This window comes from Entelurus aequoreus, linkage group LG04, assembly GCF_033978785.1.
Source record: "Entelurus aequoreus isolate RoL-2023_Sb linkage group LG04, RoL_Eaeq_v1.1, whole genome shotgun sequence".
Taxonomy (NCBI): domain Eukaryota; kingdom Metazoa; phylum Chordata; class Actinopteri; order Syngnathiformes; family Syngnathidae; genus Entelurus; species Entelurus aequoreus.
Window position 1 is genome coordinate 57,499,821 of NC_084734.1, and position 8,522 is coordinate 57,508,342.

Here is an 8,522-nt window from a genome sequence, read left to right on the forward strand (position 1 = left end):
GCCACACATGGAAGGCCGGTCCGTGAAAATAATGCCTACATTAAACCGGTCCCTGGTGCAAAAAAAGGTTAGGGACCCCTGATCTATAGATCTAATTTTGGTTGGTAAATGAGAGATGTGTCATCGAGTGTGATGATATCATCATCACACTTCAACATCTCTAACATGTAAAAGCTGTTTCTTTGCTAGGTCAGAATTGCAAATAAAAATATGTTTTATATGTTTTATAATGGTCTTACCCGGTAAGTAAATGTTACATAAATATATAATTACATGTAAACAGAAAGTAAATATATACTATACATATATACTATCAGAAGGCTTGGCGCTGTAGAAAGGAACAGGATGTAAGTCTGAGCTATGCGGGAGGACGACAATTGTGTCCTTTGATCGAAACAAATACATTTTTACACGTTGTTGGTATGGTACTGCTTTGTCTACACAACAAACAAACATACATTTTGATTAGACAGTTAGGACTGCTCAGAGACAAATTTGCTTGGTTAAAATGATGCTGGTTAGCCAACGTGTGGGGAAGTTGAGACATTGGACAAAGTTGCAAACACCGAAGGGACTGAACTGTTGTTTTTAGTGCATGTAAACACGGGCAGTGATATTGCAGTTTAAGTTTTTAAAAGCGGATAAATGAGACCACGTCCCCAACTACTCATGTGCTATCAAAATGATCGCGCTGCAGTGATCAAATATCATACATTTTTTTTGAAGCTGAGCGTTCATACAAGCAGTGATGAAAAAAACAGTCTTGATCTGGCTGGTAAACACTATCTCATATTCTGATTAGAGTTTGTTAATTAGTGCATGTGAGCAGCAAGGAGGTGATGTTTCTGTGTGTGTGCACAGCTGTCAGAGCAACATCTAGTATTCAAGCAGCACAGGGAGTCCCGGAACAACACGATGAAGAACTCAAACAGATGTGACTTTTTGACACTGGAGGAAATGTTTCAAGGGACAAGAGACTTGCGCACTCCAAACAGCTGCTTTTGATGTCACAAGCAGCCAAATATTGTGAGTCATGTATGTTTTACTTGCAGGTACCAAAGTGTGCAAAGCTCCGGTTGTCGACGGGCAGGAATGTTACGCACACAACTTTGATCAAATCTGTTAAAGTAGACCTTCACAAGACTATACTTTAACTCCTGTTCCTTACACATGTTTACACACGAGCAGTGATTCACAACCACTGCGCTGTGGCACTTTGCCTGTTCATAAAAAACACCATACCATACCAACTTTATTTATAACACCCTTTAAAAACAAGCACAGTTGAAGAACAAAGGGCTGTACACAACAAAGAAATAGAGGCAAAGGACAGACTAAAAAATAACATTTAAAACAGAAGTAAAATAAACATTGAAAAAGCAAATACAAATTACCCTAAGAACAATTTGTTCGATAAAAAGCAGTTAAAAAGTTAAAAACAGTTAAAAAAAAGTTAAAAGTTAAAAACAGTTTAAAGTCTCATGCTGGGTTAAAAGCCAGTGAATAAAAATGGGTTTTAAGAAGGGTCTTAAAAATAGCCAAAGAAGGGGCCGGTCTCACATGGAGAGGGAGATCGATCCAGAGTTTGGGACCTGCAACAGACACTAAATGCAACGTTTCCATTTAATAGCAGTCATCAAATTAAGCTGACATTTGCTCACAGCTTCTTTAAAAGGACACTTTTTTTAACCTATTGTTACTATAACAATCTACAAGGTTAATATAGTCTGCTTCTCTTTCTTCTCCTCCATTTATCTGCTTTTTTTTGTATTTCAAGTTATCATTACGTATATGTATTGTTGCATTTGAACAATTGTATTGTTGATAATAGAGGTAATTATTGTTATTATTCATTATCAATAGTGCTATTTCTATCGGTATTTGTATTGCTCCATTTGTAGTGTAATAATGTTCATTGTAATTTCTGTGTTATTATTCATTTCACTAACTGCTTTTTTGCTATCACTTTTACTATCATATTTGTACATATCCTATTTGCTGATGTTGTTCTATTGTTGTTGTTGTTATTGTTGTTGTGTTTGCTGTTGTTGTTGTCTCTCTGTCTAATCCCCCTCTTGTCCCCACAATTTCCCCCTCTGTCTTCCTTTTTTCTCTCTTTCCATCCCCTCCTGCTCCGGCCCGGCTGCACCAAATAATATAAATACATTAAATACAATCAAATACAAATAAGGTAACAGGAGAAGTATCCCACACTTCTCTTTTGTAAAGTAAATTTGTACAGCCGATATGGGCATCTACATCAACTGTATGATTTGCCTAAAAAGCTGGACAGGACACACAAAATAAAGACACTTTTTTTCTAGCACTTTGGCAGTATTTAGACTGCATTTATCTACAAAACCGTAAACATTCTCTGATTGTCGTGTCTAAAAAGCACATTAGAAAACACACGTCATATTTTCTCTCAAATAGACCAGTGAGAGATGATCGACGTTGCTGTTCAACAATGATTATGGTTATTATTTACCTTTCATGTATCATTGTTCTTCTATAAATGCCAGTGATGCATAGTGACAGAACAATTCGTCCACTAGATGGCAGTAGTTTCATTATTATTAATATCATTACTGATCACCATTTATACCAGGGCTCCTCAACCTTTTTTGCACCATGAAGGTATTATTTTCATGGACACATGTGGCAGAAAATACAGCAAAAATGAGTGCATGAAAAATACAACTGTTTGTATGAATATAAACCCCCCCCCCCAAAAAAAAACCAGCAGTAGACTTTTCATTCGTGGTTGGTGGAAAAAAAATGCTCAAAGTGAGGTAAATGTTTTTTCATCAGATATGCACTACAAACTCCCTCTTAAAGTTCCAAGAACTCCAAAAAGTAGAGCAGGGCAGAATTTGTTTCCTCTAAGATAGCCACTATTTTATAATTGTGTCAGTTAGACGAAGGCTGAAATAATCCTCACCCTGACTCCTTGTCGTAGTCCTTGGCCCTCCGTTTTGCACGTTCACGTCAAGCAAGTGGTGTCCCAATTCTCCTGTAAGTCGAAGAGAAGGGCTTAGTGCCAAGGGTTTTATAACTTTTTCACACCAAATGTGCTTCCGATCACACTTGAAACCAAACAGCATGAAAAGAACGCTGAACAGAAAGCACATATAAAAATGTAAGTTTTTATAAGCATTTTTCATTCTCATAGAAATTAATGACTGACAATCTCCAAAAATATTGTCATATTTTAAAATCGCTTGTCGTACAAGCTAGCTATCGGAGCTGTACTGTAGCTAGTAAATTATGGTGTCCGGGTAGCAGCAAACTGACTTCATAAGCAAACTACGCATTTGCTTAGAGTACATGTACATTTATATTGTTTTAATACTAGTTCAGAGGGTATCCAAACTACCCGCGAGACATCACAAGTTTGACAAGATTGGAAGTCTTTGCCTAAATTTTACACACATGCAAATTTTTTTGGTATGATTTTACCGTCTTCATGTGGGGATCGATGGAATCACTAGCTAACGACCATAAGTTTAGTTTCTCGTGGTTTCGAGCACAGCATCAATTTATACGACCCAATCCAAACAACTTCCCCCCCTCATGGTGTAAATTATCTATAACCAACAAATAAAGTCAACACCATAACACACATTCTGCTAATTGAACTTTGTGGACATTATAAAACACATATTTATAATTCTTAAATTACACATATATAAATCCATTATAGTGCATGATGGGTAATGCATGCAAAACACTCTCGCCACACTTCTCCATGTTTGGCGCATTTCCGATTGATTACAAAACTTTAAGGAAGTCGTCAGAGAAGTAAACAAGGTAGGAGTCGGACTTTCACATACTGTTAATATTCAATGTTTTATCTTTTATATTTCATTTTGCATTGTCCTAACTATGTGTTGTTGTTGTTCAGTCTGTTATAGCTTGCTTTAATCAATGCAAACTGAGGTGTTATTTTGGTACGAAAAATAGTTGTTATGTCACAAGCAAAAAAAAAAGCATCGTAATGTGTGTATTTGTGTATGCGTTGCAATGTGTGTGTGTGTGCGCGCGCATCCATTTAACAGCGTATTGGCGATAACCCTAGAAAAATGGCTTTATTGCATTTTCTACTATACTATACTACTACTACTGCTACTACTACTACTACTATAATATACTATAATCTACATTTTTGGCAAACTTCTCTCTTCAATTTGGTATGAAATAAATATGCAGACCTAAAGTATTGCCATCGCAGAACATTCGGTAACATTCAAAGATCGTAATATGTAACGTTTCGGGAAACGAAAAAATGCGTGCCGTTTGCACCAATATGGAACCAAAATGCAACCCAAATGCCCCCTTTTGGTAACCTTAATTGCCCAATAAGGCTAACGTAATTGCAACTTTCTGGAAACTATAAATTGTTAGCTGGGTTATTTGTGAAACATCTGAGTCAACGTGATCACAGATCACTCTGTGACAGCACACATTGTTGTAATAAATATTATTAAAAAAATAAATAAATAAAAACAACTGAAGTTAGTGTAGTGATTTCAATATCTAATTTATTCACATTACATATATATATATATATATATATATATATATATATATATATATATATATATATATATATATATATATATATATATATATATATATATATATATATATATATATATATATATATATATATATATAAAGGCTAGGCAAGGCTATTTATATATATGTATGTATATATATACAGTATGTATATATATATATATATATATATACACTGTATATATATATACACTGTATATATATATATATATATATATATATATATACACTGTATATATATATATATATATATATATATATATATATATATATATGGATAGGTTGATTCGACACACTAAATTGGCCCTAGTGTGTGAATGTGAGTGTGAATGTTGTCTGTTTATCTGTGTTGGCCCTGTGATGAGGTAGCGACTTGTCCAGGGTGTACCCCACCTTCCGCCCGAATCCAGCTGAGATAGACTCCTGCACCCCCCGCGACCCCAAAAGGGACAAGCGGTAGAAAATGGATAGATGGATATATATATAGTGTGTGTATACATATATTGTCACTTTACATGCAGTTGGCTTTGGACGCATGGCCAAACTTATTTAGCCCAATGCAGCCCTCGAGTCAAAAAGTTTGGACAGCCCTGACCTAGTTCTTCAACTTTATATTTGTTTTTAAACCATTTTTGTTACCTTGTTTCTGGTAGCTGTTCATTAATATCATTTACGTTTTTGCTTGATTTTTTATTTAATTCTATGTGGTTTTGTACAATTAAGTTTGTTACTTTTGTATATATCTGAGTGATTTTATAGTTGCACTTAATTGTTTTCTTACACTACAAATTATTTTACACATTTTTGTTACCAAAAATAATAAACCGAATCATTATCAGCTTTATTGGCCAGGTATGTTTAACACACAAGGAATTTAACTTCGGACTGTGCTCTCTTTGTAGAATGTAAACATTAGAAAATAACAATTAGTTAAAAATAAAAACAAGTAATTTCAGACTAATATGTACAAGACTGATGAGACAAGATGACACTTTTACTGTAAATACAGAAGCTTTATCACGTGGAACGTTCAACCCCAGGCCACTCTTGTAGCTGAATGTTCTACATTATGAAATTAGGAACCATATGTGGCACCCTGGTCAGTCATTCATTGGTATTATTTGTGTTATTATTGCATTGGTAGTATTTATGTCCTTAACTGGGCCACCACCATGTATTTATAAATGGCATGTCATATTGTGGATTTTAGTTTTGTGTAAGATTATTTAGTTGATATTATTTAAATGTATATTTACAGTATATGTACATTAGCCTGACACTGAAAATTAAACGCCTTCAGAAGGATAAGGTAAGTAGTAAACTTTCGTGAACTGTATTTAAGTACAGTACTTTATATATTGCTATATACACATTTGAATAATGCATAATAAAAAATACAAACCATAATCTTTCGATGACATTTGAGCTTTCCTAACCGTTTAAGCACAAAGGACAGGAACATTGCTGTAATTTCAAAATGGTATGTAATATTTGTGTCTAGCCTCTTAAATGATGTGTTGTTTTTATTCCAAATATATTATAGTGATCGGTACGACCAAAATCCAATACAAAAATTGTTATTATAGATGTAATTATTTTACTAACTAGAAACATGACGCATTACTCAGAGTCATAGCTATCTTTACTTCAAGTCGAAAGAAAGTACCCAAGCGCTGCTCAAAGGCACGAGAAACCCTAGAAAGCCTTCTTTGAATGTGCCTGAGAGGAAAGCACAACATAATCTACTTTTTCTCACTCTGCCTCCCCCTGAAGCATAACAAAAAGCCTGGGAGAGTGTTTGTGATGCTAATTCTGTTGCAATAAATATTCAACACAAAATTCAAATGCCGGGGGAGAGAGAGAGGAGGAGAAATATGTGATGGAAAAAGAAGCTTTAGGAAGCTGCCAGAAGGAAGTAGACTAATCCGTTAACACGCTCCAATGTTCAGAGGAAACAGGAAATAAGAACACATTAAATATGAAATGCATGGAAAATCTCAACAGCTTGAAGATCATAAAATCCCAGGTGTTAAAGTATTACCTGTGACTTCTGTGTGTGATTTTTGTTGTGCCACAGAAAATAGACGTGATATAGAAGTACTTGAAACATCGCTACAGGCCTCAGTTTACATTAGAGAGAAAATAAATACAAATCGTTGTATGCCAACTTCTTAACATGCTCAGTTGTCTCGAAATAGAAATCCTATATCTTCATACCAGAGTCTCAAATGAGGAATTAAAGCCCACAGGCGTCACCGTACAGCAGAGACGGTGGGAAGTATGCAGGTAAATAGATGCTAAAAGGTAAAAACAGGAAGCACCTGCATGGTCCAGCAAGCGGGTCAAATGTGCATGCAATTGCAGAAAGGTGCAGCAGTACAAAGTACAAAACGATAATCAGCCCGTTCTACCGATGTCGCTGGCTTAAAAAGCTCCCTGATTGCCAACCAGAGAAAGGTGTGTCTCCTGATTGCCAACCAGAGACAGGTTTATTTCCTGATTGCCAACCAGAGACAGGTTTATTTCCTGATTGCCAACCAGGGAAAGGTTTATTTCCTGATTGCCAACCAGAGACAGGTTTATTTCCTGATTGCCAACCAGGGAAAGGTTTATTTCCTGATTGCCAACCAGAGACAGGTTTATTTCCTGATTGCCAACCAGGGAAAGGTATGTCTCCAGGTGAGGAAGCCAGTGCTCAGACCAAGGTAAAGTTATCGCAAAGCATGTCAAACACGGAAAGTGAATAACACAAATAAGAAATAGAACATTAAAAAACACAGGAAGACACAAAGCAAGTCCAGTACTGTCATGAAGGACCATGACAATGGGAAGGAAAACTGAATGAATGAATGAATGAATTTATTTATTCCGGCAGATTTTATGGATACATGACAATTTCAGAACGAGTATAAAATATGATAATGGATGATAATGACAATATAGATATATTTTGTTTGATTCATTGATTTTTTTTGTTGGTTTCTTAGTCCACATGATGTTCAATTCATGTTTCTTCTTGTGTTATTTTGTGCAGATTCATGAACCAATTTTTCCATGTCGTCATTTATGTCCATGTGATGGCCCAGTTTAAATCTGATTATAATCCATTTCGAGTTTTGAGGTTTGAATGTCCAGATAATCCCGAAAGTGACCAACATTACGTTTGATCGTTCATGATCCAAACTCCTTTGTTGTTGTCTGTTGTGTTTTTATTGTTGTCATTCTTGTGTTAATTGATGGAGACTTGAAAAATAAAGTCCTTTCCTCGCCGATGTCACCGAGCAGAAGTTTAAGGAAGTCTATCTGATCATCGCTCATTTTATTTCACAGCATCTTCTCTCAGGATAATACTGTAATAATCAAAATTGGATATTTCGTAGAGTAGTCAGTGTACAGCCAGCAAATATATGTTAATTTAGTTGACAAACAATTTCTGCCAAAAAACAAGGTAGGTAATGGTGTTTTATTATTGCCATGTTCAGTCGGAGACTGTCGTAGTTCTGGTTTTATGTCTCCTTATTGTCTCCTGCTTGTAGTCCCTGGTTTCTGATTTTGTACTATCAGTTTATTTGACATGATGACCAAGAGAAGGCAGGGTACCTAAAAACATCGGGTTGCAATTATCCGGCTCCTATTTAAACCTACTTTACACACCTGGGGGTTGCGGGATCTTTCCTAAGTGCTACGGCACGTTTCTTGTCCACTTTTGCCAAAAGGTTGAGGCTGGTAGGCAGGGGTTTACAGCCTTCTTAAACACTGCCGTCGGTTATGTCCAGACATGGTTTGACTTCTCAGAGGAAAATTGGCTCTTTCACCTGCAGCCACTTTCTCTCATCTGGAAAGACCACCTTCGATGACATGGAGAAGGTCGTTAAGCGGCTTTTATTTTTTATTTTATTTTTCATTTCTATACCACTGTATTGTTATGATCCGTTGCCCGAATC

General features: G+C 35.8%; 1 long non-coding RNA gene across 1 annotated transcript; it reads right to left on the reverse strand.

The window, feature by feature from the left end:
• Nucleotides 1–1,476: 1,476 nt before the first annotated feature.
• LOC133648857 (uncharacterized) lies at nucleotides 1,477–8,306 on the reverse strand. The gene is made up of 3 exons (XR_009825940.1): nucleotides 8,233–8,306; nucleotides 2,942–3,013; nucleotides 1,477–1,604 (listed from the first exon to the last, which is right to left on the reverse strand). It is a non-coding gene; the product is annotated as an uncharacterized LOC133648857 (long non-coding RNA).
• Between the last annotated feature and the right edge of the window lie 216 nt (nucleotides 8,307–8,522).